Raw genomic sequence first — 12,557 nt, 5'->3', positions numbered from 1 at the left:
GATGACATTTTAATTTGTAGCACCACAGAGGATGAGTGCAGGCAAGACTCGATTCAGTTGATGACTATCCTAGCAGACAAGGGATATAAGGTAGACAAGGAGAAGTTACAGTACAGTCAAGAAGAGGTGTTTTACTTAGTTGTACATAGTTGATCTCACATGGGGGAAAGAGGGTAACGCCTGAAAGAGCTGAGGCGATTATGAAGACTGCAAAACTACACACTGTGAAGCAGATGCAACAATTCCTGGGACTATGTAATTATGTGAGCGCCTGGATGTTTGACTACAGTACGTACAGAAGACCCCTTTTGCAGGCTTTAAAGAAAGCACAGGTGAATAAGGAGAAAATAGAATGGACTGAGGAAATGCAGGGAGGGTTTGAAGAGTTAAAGAAATCAATTTGTACAGCTCCTATTTTAGGAATTCCCAATTATGCTGAGGAGTTTGTCTTGTTTTCGCACACAAATGGGACAGTCATGACTGCAGTGCTTACACAGAGGACCACATTGGGTTATAAGCCTCTAGCATATTACAGTGGGATTCTAGACCCAGTTATGAAAGGACACTTTCCTTGTGAACAGTCATTGGCAGCCACCGCATTCACAATTGAGAAATCCACAAGAACATGGTTTGTTTGCCATTTAGAGAAAACAAAGGGTACATTGACATCCCAGAGAGCTTCTGCTTACGAAGTGATCCTCTCAAACCCAGCAATTAAAATTGTCAGATGTAAAATAGTGAACCCTGCCACATTTGTAGCTGAGACAGTGACAGAGGGCGAGCATGTGCATGACTGTGCAAATTATATGGAGTTATGATGATATACCGCACGTAAAGGAGAATGCATTGTCAGGAGGGGAAATTCTCTTTATTTATGCGTATTTGAAAATTGATCAAACAAGTGGAGAAAGGCATTCTGGCACAGCTGTAGTGAGACACAGAGCAAATGGTGAGTTTGAAGTTGTATCAAGCGCAAGACTACCATATCACTTTTCAGGGCAAGCGGCAGAATTGGTAGCGCTTATTGTCACGCTCGAAAATCATGCGGGCAGGAAGTGATGGTTACAGTGACTCTGCCTATGTGACATCAACCGTACATGCAGGGCTAGCATGTTGGAAAAGGAGGGGCTACCTTGGAGCAGATGGCACTCCAGTGCAGCACACATCTTTATTGGACAGTCTTATTAAGGCACTGCAACTCCCAGTAGCCATAGCAGTAGTTAAATGCGCAGGGCATACTAAGCAAACTGACTTTATTTATTGCGGGAACGAAACCACAGATGCATGAGTCAAAAGGGTTGTGTATTAACCAGATATTTCAAGTTTTGATACTCCAGATGTTTAGGAAAAGGTACTCATGATCATGATAGTGAAAGAAGGATTTAATCAAATACTGAGAATGCAATTAATGGAGATTCATGGAAATGGACTACAGGAAGAGAAGGAATTTTGGAAACGAAGGGGGTGTTCTTTATCCCCCACTGAGGCATTATGGTGACAGGACAGCACTGGAAAGCCGGTGATGCCAGTAGCTTTGTTAAGGGTAGCGCTTGAACAGCTGCACTACCCTGGGCATATAACTAGGCAGAGTCTTGCTGCAACAATTGCAGAAGACTGGTTTGTACCAAACCTGTTAGAACACTTTGCATTTTATGTAGTAAATTGCATTGTATGTCAAATGTTTACTGCTGGGCATACACTGCGAACGATTAGAGGAGTAATTTCTCGACTGAATGGTGCTTTTCAGAATTTACATATCAATTATGTTGATATGCAGCAGGTATGCAGTGGATATAGTGGTAGTATGTCCCTTCTCTAGGTGGATTGAAGCAGGTCTGTGTACAAGCCCTGATGCCACTTGCACAGCAAAGTTTTTAGTACGTGAAGTCTTTCCAATATTTGGAGTGGATGAAGTGCTGAGATCCGATAATGGGCCACATTTTGTCAATGAAATATTCAAACAGGTTTATTGTTAACTATTAAGCACACGTTTTCTTCTGCTTATCACCTGCAGCCGAACAGAATATGTGAGAGACTCAATGGCCTCCTTAGAGAAAGGATTGCCAAGCTCAATTTGACACTGAAAAAGGTATGTCTATATTTCCTGCCTTTAGGTTTATATGCCCTAAGGATTCAGCCTGGTTCAGACCATCACCTCACACCCCATGAACTAGTGTCAGGATGAAGAATGAGAGTGCCTTTAAGTCCTCCATTGAGTAGAAGTGATGCCCAGAGTACAGCAAAAATATTAGGAAATGAATTACGTGATTATTTGACATGTATGACCACTAGTATCTCTCTCATTTCAGATCAACACAAGGGCCGGGGGGGGGTCGGTCTCAGAACACAGATGAAAACCATTCCGCAACCGGATCTTCAGAACTATTATCAGAGCTTAAGCTCTTTGCTTTTGACACTGTGTTGAAAAAAACTTCACTAGGAAGTGGCACAAGCCAAGGTATGATGGACCATATGTAGTAGAGAACATTACTGCCTCAGCAGTGAAAGTTCAAAGCAGACAAACTTGGATTCACCTGAACAACGTCAAGCTTTACACCAGCGAGACCGCAGCACCCCAGCCATTGATACAGAAGCAAAACAAGAAGAAGAATTTCAGCGTGTGCAGACTCAATCGATGACAAGCAAGAAGGACGATAAACCAGTGGATTAATAAATGCAGATTTGCATTTGGACTGTGGCTTGGACACCCCTTATAGATATTATAGCAGGCATGCAATCCTTTTGCTTGAGTCACAGGAATCTTTGAAAATGAACTTGAGAGAAATGCTGATATATCGTGATTTTACTTAAACGACAAAAGTTGGTTAAGATTTGGAAACGTGAACAGTACCCTGATTCGTTTCTCACTGAATATGTGTTTGGCTGATTTTATGGTTCTCCCGTAAAGTAGCGTGCATCATATCGTGCTTGCTATTTTTGTGTTTATTCTTTGAGCTCATCTGGCCCTTGTTAGAAGAGATGTGGACATCCAAAAATCTTTACAAGATCCTAAGAATTGCCCTGTAGTTAGACAGTTGCTTGTGGCAATAGTAGAGGAACTACTGCAGCTGCCAAACCTATTACAGTTACCTGAGTAAAGTATTTTTCTTCCTTAAATTAGAGAAATGTTGTGGATAACACAATTTCAGAGAATGAGCAAGCTCAAAAGGTTCCAGAATGGCATAAATGGTGAGGAGTATTATGTTGGTTCACGATATACATATGCACAGTTATACTATGTGTTTTTCTGTTTCTTATGATTCACATTTTTTATATGTTTGAACCGAAAAAGGCAGAAGTCCCTTTGATTCTCCCCACACTAGGAACTCTTGTAGATTTGCCTGTTAGCAAAGATCTAAGGTCCCTTGTGTTGTCGCCCCAGCACAGAGGTGCATTCAAGCTATTTCCATGGGCTGCAAACATTTTGTTAAGGAGACACAGGAGAAATACAGAGAAAGACATTAATGGGATAAACACATAAACAGACAGTACAGCACACTTGGGTAATACCATGTGGTATCAGCACATGAAAAGGTTGGGAGAGAGAACATCTAAGGAAAGTTGCTATGTCTGTGCACTCATACCTTATGCCATGGGAACCTCTAAGATAGTCATAGCTACAGAAGTAACAGTGCAACAATCTCATTGCCTAACGCATCTCGCATTCTGCCAGACGAGAGGACAATTCCAGGGTCGAACAGCATCCTTGGTATGGGTGACTAAAGAGACATCTCAAAGAGAAGAAATTATGTACAATATTTGTAGACAAGAGGGAAGCCAGAGACAAGGAATTTAGTGATCAGGGATGAACTGCCTGGAATGATTGGAGCAGGAATTGGGAAGGAAGAAAACAAGATGTTAAATTGTCAAGGTAAAGATAAATAAGAGATACAAAGATGTTGGGAAAGAGGCCAACTGTAAATTAAAGGAACAGTGTTGACCCTAGAAGGATAGGCTGAAGCACTAACTCGACAACCTGAATCAATTGTGGGACATGCAGAAGGACAATGTGTAGATCACTGGTCGAAGATTACAAATTTACTGACGTGGGTCAACGATAATGGAGGACCGTTGCAGATAATACCTCTAGCAAATGCATATTTGTGTTTCAGAAATAATGGCACGACAAAGGTTTGAGAAAATCATCGGTGTGGCCACATTTTTGATGTACCAATCTTGAAGGATGGTACAGGAGTTATGATGGACCATTATTGGGCTTGTGGGTCTAGAGCCTACATAAAGTTGCCCAAGAACTGGGGAGGTAAGTGTTCTATAGTGCATATTCATGTTCCAGCATTAGTGATTCAGAATAGTGACCTGAACATCGGAGAGTTGCCAAAGGCAGATGCCCATTTGAGGAGGAGAAGACCATTTGAATTTCTCAACTGAACAAAGAGGGAGAATTACTTTTCTGCTAAATCAATAGAAGTGTTTGATGCTATTCCATATGAGCAAAGATTGTTCAGCCAGACTTCTGCCATCTTCACGACTATCTTTATGCCAGAAATCCAGACAATGGGGAATGCGAAGTCATTACAGAAAACTTGCTGGCAGCTTATGCAGACAATCAACACTACACTAAAGGGATTTAATCCGATTAAAGAAGTATTGAGGGCCATAAGATTGATGACCCTCCAGAACAGGTATGTCCTTGATATGATCACAGCAGTGGATGGAGGAGATTGCACCAAAATTGGAGAATCATGTTGCATGTTCTTACCTTCACATGATGACGAAAATGGGACCTTGACAGAGGCCATAACTTTGCTGACGAAGTTGCATGACAAGATGGAGGATGAGGCAGAAGATATTGCAGATGACAGCTGGTTTGAGTCTATCTTCTCATGAGTTCCACAATGGATAGCGAATATCTTCAAGCTCCTGTGAGCTGTATTGGTGATGATAATATTTGAATTCTGTGTGATTAGGATTATAATCACACAGTGCAAGAAGACAGCAAAGAAAGCAGTGGGAATGAAGATCATGATCAATGTCGAGTCAGGGTTTGTACCCAAGGAATTGATTGACGAAGAAATCAGAAAATATGCAGAGGGCAGCCACTTAGCACCTGAGCAAACTAATTTCCTGCATCCAAAAAATCACTGGAAGTATTTGGGATGATGGATTTACTGTAATCCGAAGGGACAGTGCAGTCACATGACCTGGAGTGTTGATGAACATGTAAAATCAACAGGATCCCTGAAGGGAGTAGTGAAAATCTGGACTCCAATGAAGCACTTCTTTTAGAGAGCGTACCAAGATGTGGAGACTGGTGAAAGAGTGGTCGATGAATCAACCAGAGGAGGGAGTGTAAAGGAGCAGATGAATGCCTCTGCAGGAAGTCCCACCCCCATTTTTCCTATATGGCAGAAGTGGAAATTGCGACATGCACAACACTAGTGATGGTGCCTATTCCACGAAGAGCCTTTGAGGCAAGATATCCATTGAAAAGACCATATGTGATGTACCCTCGCAGAGATGGCAATCTCTTGTAGGAGGTTCCCAAAGGAATATGAAGATGAGAAGAAAAGAGCCTGGTGACGTCACAAGAAATAAGTGTGACACACTGAGAAGAAAGGTCAAAGAAGAAGATGCACAGACCTTATAGAATCTGGTGATGAAGTAAAGAATCGCGAAGACTGTCATATCCGAATGAAGATTGCAAGTGTGAAGAGCACTGCAGAAAATGTAAGCCGTTTTATAACTGTACAGGTGCTGTAAAACGCAAGTAGATTAAGTAATCATAAAGGCTGGATATACGTAGTGAATAGACTGCAAGCTATGCCGCAATTATATAGAATTATGGATATTAGTGCCACATATTTAGTAAGCTCAGACAAGTGGAGAAAGAAAGATCAGAGGACTGTGTCGCAGTAAGAAAACAACTGAAGATCGAGGAAAGGCCTGGAATAGCTACCTGGCCTGCTGTCAAAGGAGGGAGCGGCCAAGAACTGGTTGTCTATCCTTGAAGAACTGTGGACGTGAGAAGGTAAATCAGCCCTTGCTAAGGTGCAAGGAAAAAACACCATCGGTGGCAGGTTTATTAATTCAAGACAATCTAATGCTGCAAAACAGGCTGAAATATGGTCTCCCGTCACGTGAGTCGAGGATAGAAATAGGAGTGGCTGTGCAGACCTGAGCTACGATAAGGATGTGCCTATATTCCCTTTTATTCTCAGGAGCAGTGATACTTTGCAAGGCCAAGTTCAAAGACAATCTGAATGGCACAAGGCATGAGAGATGTAGGGCTAATTGGGGGGGGAGACACGGTCAAGTCCACCCACCAGCACCTGGGGTACCAGCTTACGTGCTGCAAGCGAGCCGAATATTCCAGAAGGGCACGAGCGTGCCAACCAATTGAAGAAAGTCATATAAGGAAAGGCCTTATAGTTTGATAGCCAATGGTGTATCGTGTATCTAGTAACTGATGAGGATGACTCGCACTAGGGGTGGGCATAAGTCATAAGTTGTCCACCTGACTGTAGAGACCCAATCACAACCCGATCCCTCAAAGAAAGTATATTTAGATGTTCCCCTTAAACCTATCACAATCCCATGTGGGTTTTCTTAGTTTTTCATGTATTATGACATCACTTATGACAAATGTTTAGTACTTAAGTGTGTTTTTATGCAAAATGATTGAGTGCACGATTGAACATCCATTGATGTCTTTTACAACTCCCTGTTCTAGACAATTGAGAATAAAATAGTCGGAGGAGACAGTTTGCCAAGCGTCCTGAGTCGGTCTTATTATTTGGTGTAAGAATTATTCTGCATCCCATCTTCGTATGATGTGTTACTGATTTAAAAGGGGCCATTCGTGGGTTCACTTCATTCTATGACTATCTAGGAATTACATTCCATGAGAACTGTGGATGGTCCCCACAGGTTGCTAAAGCATGTTGTAATTTTGGAAAGTACAGTGGGGCTACAAACTCCTTTTTCAAAAAGCATGGGAGTGGTGCAATCGCTCCACCACTTGCATTATACCAAAGGCAGGTAATCTCTGTTTTTGGAGCTGAAATTTGGGGATATGCTAGCCCACAGTCTCTTAACAGAATTAAGAGACTGTGAATACCCCCTTTTTTAATATAATGGAATATGATTTTATGTGGATGTTTCTATCCCCACATTATATACTGCCTAATTGAATAAGGGGGGAAATGGTTAATGGCACTTGGGGAATCCCCTATTTCACACATCACTGGCCCACCAGAGGTAACAGTGATATACTGTAATTGGATCGGCAATTAACATGTTGTCTGTGGATGTCCAGTATTGGGCACTCATGCATCTGCTCTGATAAGCATACTGGTAATCTTGTGGACTTTGTGATAGTGTCCCTGTTCATTCCAAAACTGCTTGTGAGTTGTGCACTGTCATCAAACACAGGAAAACTGTGCTGTGTCCTGTGTCGGTATGTTTTCCCTATGCATTGTGGTACATGTAGTTCACTCTTAGTACATTTCTTAGTACATATGGGATCATGCATTTCTGTCAGCTCTGACGTTGTCCTGCCGGGTTAATGGTAGGGTGGGGTTTCTTATTTGCTCTACCATAGGTCAGATCCTTTCCACACAGGGCTGTTACAGGGCAGACATTAAATGTGCATCAAATAGGTGCTTGCCCCTACCATCAATGGTACCATTTTCAACTGAGAAGCCTATATCTGTTGTTTGATGCGTATTGTACATACGGAGGAGCCAGGCCTGTTGCCCTCTATGGGTCTCCATATATGCTTGCAGTGTACTGTTTCTCAGGGTTGTGGCATGAAGTGGGCATAGCAGGGTGTCACGTGACGGCTACATCACAGGGTACCTGTATGTAAAGGGAATGTTGTTTTCTGTTCCTGAACACCTCTTCCGATGCCTGGAGAGCCACCATGGTCACATGTGTGTAGTCCAGAGCTGTGATGACGTTAGGGAAGTGGGCAGCAGCATACAATTGTGTCTTTGTTGCATTTACCTGTGATGGGGCAGTAGACAGGGAGATGTGCTAGGCATGCATGCTGCATGAGCACATCCAGCACCTGGGCAAGCACAATAGAACACGTGGGCCGTGAAATACCATGCAGCGTGCCGGCCAGTGGTCCAAGTGTACAAAAAAAAGTAGTGGAACTATGTTCCCTGCTGGCCTGCCCCCGCTCCCTACAAACCCCATCACCACACCCCCTCCCATGCACAATGCAAACCCCCAAACAAATGTACCTGCTGTTTAAGGGACTGTTAAGTGCAGTGCACTGAAGTCCAAGTTTCAACTTCTTCTTACACTTTTATTTTAAAACAAAACCATTACGGAACGGTTTCTTTTGAAAATAAAAGTTTGGGAACAGTAAAACGTAATTTTAAAAAGTAGAGGAGCACCGCTCCCAACCACTCCCACCCACTTCAACCGCTGGTGCTGGCAGTGTGCTGGAAGCTGCCTGTGGCGAGAAAGTGCAGCACAGACACAAGTCAGCAGTGGTGGGATTGATATTCTTATGTTGTTCTTGCATTGTAGATCATCCTGTATCAGTGAGAGTAGTTCTACTATGGTCTCCCTGTCAGAGTGTTATCAGCTGCCCATCAATAAGTGCCCAGGGTGATAATGTGACCCGGGAATGGATACTCTCCTTAAGGCATCTTCTCTGCCTTTTTGCTGCTTGTACTCTGGCATGCAGCTGTGAATAACTCTGCAGCTCAATGTAGAGCAGGAAGTCCTGGATCTCGAGGTTTGTAACTGCTAGTGGCTGCATGGTGCTGGGAAGTGTGTTTGGGGAATACATACCCTTTCTGGGGTCAATTAAGTGCACCTATGGCTTTATTTCCACCACATGTATGCATTTAACTCCACCTTTCTGGTGAAGGAAATTGCACTGTGTTTTTGGTTGTATTATCCCTCTTCTTTAGCAGTATGTCAGTGGTGTTTCAACGTATAATTCTGTGGAACTTCTGTTTTTATTTCCAATGCTAATTTGACAGGCAGAAGTAACCCTGTGGGAATGAGTGCCAGTTTTCTGTGGTAATTCCACCAGTGCTAATTCCGCTGGAGGAATAAGTGCCAATTTTTGGTGAACCTTAATTTCACAGAGTGGTAAAAGCAGTGGTAATTCTATTGCCGCCATTTCTTCCACTTACAGATCAACTCGGAATGAGGCCCTTGGTCATTTGTAATAGTTTGTCACAATATTTTAATATGACTGCATCTTCAATGCTCCAAAGACAACGTTGGCCAATGCATTTCGGTTCTTCATCGGGGCAATGTCGGTAAATAACATAGAAAATGCATATGCTGTGCTTATCCTTATCTAAAATATCCTTGACATTAAGTAGTGTTAAAAGATGCAAAATAATGATTGCCAAAGTGCCAAAAATATCTGACGAGAAGAAGTGGCAGATCAAATGGAAAATCTATGTTGTGTATGATATGCCTATGAGTAATTTTAATGTAGTCTTCACTACCAGGGTACAGCCTGCACTGCTAGAGATGTCCTCAATTTTGTTTGGCTTTTCATAATCACATTGTGCATAAGTGGTTTACTGGCATGACCAAATACTATACTTTTGATGACATTTTGTTAAATGTGTGTGGTGCCCACTCCTTCTCATCCCCAGTTGCAGCTGGTGAATTTCTTTATTGGAGGGTGTAAATATTTTCCCCAATATGGCTGAGCGACCAAGCGCAGCGAGGAAGACTGAACCAATCAAGTTGTGATTGGGGGGTCCCCCTGAGAAATTATTTTTAATAATGGGTCAACATAGTGCATTTTACAGCAAACCTTTTTGAAAAATTGGGCAAAAAGTCAAACAGTTTGCAATTGGTTATGAAGGGTAACTCATGACAAAATTCAATAGTTGCAAGTCACCAACAGTGCACATGAGCATTTTCCCCAAAACATTTTCATGGTGCTTTTTCCCACAATATATGCCATTTTCAAGGTGCTGTTGTGCCCATACATTTCCATGCTGACTGAACCAATGTATCCCAGTATTTCCATATAGGAACATACACATTTTTGCTTTGCGCTTAATGCCAGTAATGATACTATAAGAAAACATGTCTACGCTTGTTCTGCCAATATATGGCAATATCTCCACATACAAACATACACCAGTGGCTTTTCCATTAAAAATACCATGCCACAGTATGAAAACATGTCCAAACCTGCTGCAATAAAATTCCAGTCAGGCCACGTAATAATACTTATGTTAGTTTTTATCAAAGAGGACAAATACACAATGTCATGTCACAGTAAGAAATGGCTAGACTAGCTGCACCAAAATATCAGTATGCAGCACAGTTGCAGGCAAGTGGCCAGTCAGTGCATTACATCTTGCTTCATTCCTGTTCAGGAATAAAACAAGATAGATGTATTATGCTGGGTCTGGGTGATGAAGTAGACACAGGGACTTTGGGAAATAGGCAAAGCAGTTTGACCCTCTACTTTATTCATCACGGTGGCCCTACTGCACTGGCTTGCCACTCACTTGCCAGTGCCACTGTGTCTGCACAGTGCTGCTGCTGTGCTGACACCCCATGGCAGTGGCACTGGCAGGTGAGTAGCCAGTTAGTGCAGTAAATCTTGCTTCATTCCTGTTCAGAAATGAAACAGGATTTACCTTGCACTGCTTCATCACCCTGGACCTGCACACTGTGAGCCTCGCAGTGTGCAGGACTAAAGTGACAAAGGTGGGACAGGCCAGATGCTTGCTTGCATCCACTATATTCTTATTATGCTAAAGATGGTGAATTGTCACCGTCATTAGGGATAAAAATTTATAAAAATGGAAGCAAGCATCTAACAAGCCTCTAGGAGTGTGAGGAGTCCCGACCCTTCTAGAGGCTCCTTAAACAGCCACCTGTATCACTATACGTACCACTATTCTAACTCAGATTAATTTAATCTGATCATTATTAGGCTCAGGCAGATCACTAGATTAGTTATGTAACAGAAACCGTACCTCAAGCGCATAGGGGTGCATCTTAGGCAGCTCCGCAGCTGGCACTTTCCTGCTGTCAGCTTCTACTTCCTCTGGAGTCAGGCCAGCGAGTGGTGTTAATCACATATCTCGGTGTGTTTCTGGGAATTGGAAGCCGAACCAAACAGAAGCTTGTTTGGTTTAATTTTCCTTTCCCAAGTTCCTACACGAGGGTGGGGCCACAGCGACATCATGGCATCATGGGAGGAGGGTCATGGCTAAGAGGCTAAGACAGAGACTTGGCCCCTCTCTCAGCTCCCCTGAATGCGGGACAGGACACAGGTCTTGGCCTAGAGAAAAGGATGCCTTGGGGGCATGTCTTTTATAATGCCTCCAGGCATCTATTTGAGCAGGATTAAAACAGCATTTTGTTTTCTGACAGGGACAAACAGCACCGCACATGTGCAGCCGAGAAGGCTCATTAGAGTGCTTTACACTGCACATTTAGTGCAGCCCCGCCATGTGACAGGATTTTACTGTTTCTCATGGACATGATGGGGGTTGCATTTTCAGTGGGGCACCGTGTCTCAAGCACTTTAGAATTAGGCAAGACTTCTGTTGACTGTTTCTAAGCAATATAAAAGACCAGGGGGAGGAGGGTCATTAAAAGAAGGCAGTTATTATTTAAATATAAGGTGTAAATAACTATTAACAGAATACATTTGTAAATGTTAAATTCTATTTAGTTTTAAAAGAAAATCTCAACGCATGTCGGAAGCAGGCTCTCGGACAAAAGGAATGTGGCCTGTGCTAAAAATAGATCACAGAGCTCATGCAGTGTTGCGTCACTGAGTAGCTCTGGCAGAGCACACAAAGTGGCTCACCAGCAGTTGGCTGTCTGTCAAAAAGCCCATGCAGGCTAAGGCTCGATGCACACCATGCAGAATAATGGAAAACAAGGTTTAAGGCAAATTACTGGACCAGATAAAAATATGAGGAGAATGAATGAAATAAGGAGAGCATGACGGTAAAACATTTTTATATATAAATGTTCATTATGTAGCAAAATGATGAAAAACAGGAAGAACAGTGTATTCTTGCATAGGCTCGCAGTATGTTAAGTAGCAGGTCTTAAACAGAAATCTGATCATAAAGGAAGGAAGACTGGAGCGCCCCTTGTAGGGAAGAAGGATGGTTTTAGATAGAGCCATGCCCATATCCAGAGATGCCACTACAGCAAGTTAAGAGTATATAAGCTCCTGTCTGACATCAGTCTGGAGGACCTTGGAATGGAAGAGGGACAGAAGATGCTGTTCAGGGAGCAGTGCTCTTTGCCCCATCCTCTTTTCTGTAAAATAATAAACGTGTTATCCTTATAAGATAAAACTCTTGCCCTTGCTTTCCTAGAGGGGTGCATTTACTCTGGTGTGAGCATGATTAGGAGTACCCCTGTAATTAAGGGGTACCCCTGGAAGTTGTGCTACCTTTACACCACTCTGGTGTGATTTCCTTTGGCCTAGCAAATACTGGCCTTTGAATCAATGGACCTCTCCTTGCCTCATGGCAACAGTGCCTGTTTTCCTGGAAGGTGACAAACCTTTCCAAGTGAAGATAAGGATTTTGCTGGTACAGAGCACAAATGGTCTGTTTTGGGTAAAA

Source organism: Ambystoma mexicanum, chromosome 1p (genome assembly GCF_040938575.1).
Source record: "Ambystoma mexicanum isolate Mex_15411 chromosome 1p, UKY_AmexF1_1, whole genome shotgun sequence".
Lineage (NCBI taxonomy): Eukaryota > Metazoa > Chordata > Amphibia > Caudata > Ambystomatidae > Ambystoma > Ambystoma mexicanum.
This window is presented reverse-complemented; position numbering follows the sequence as displayed.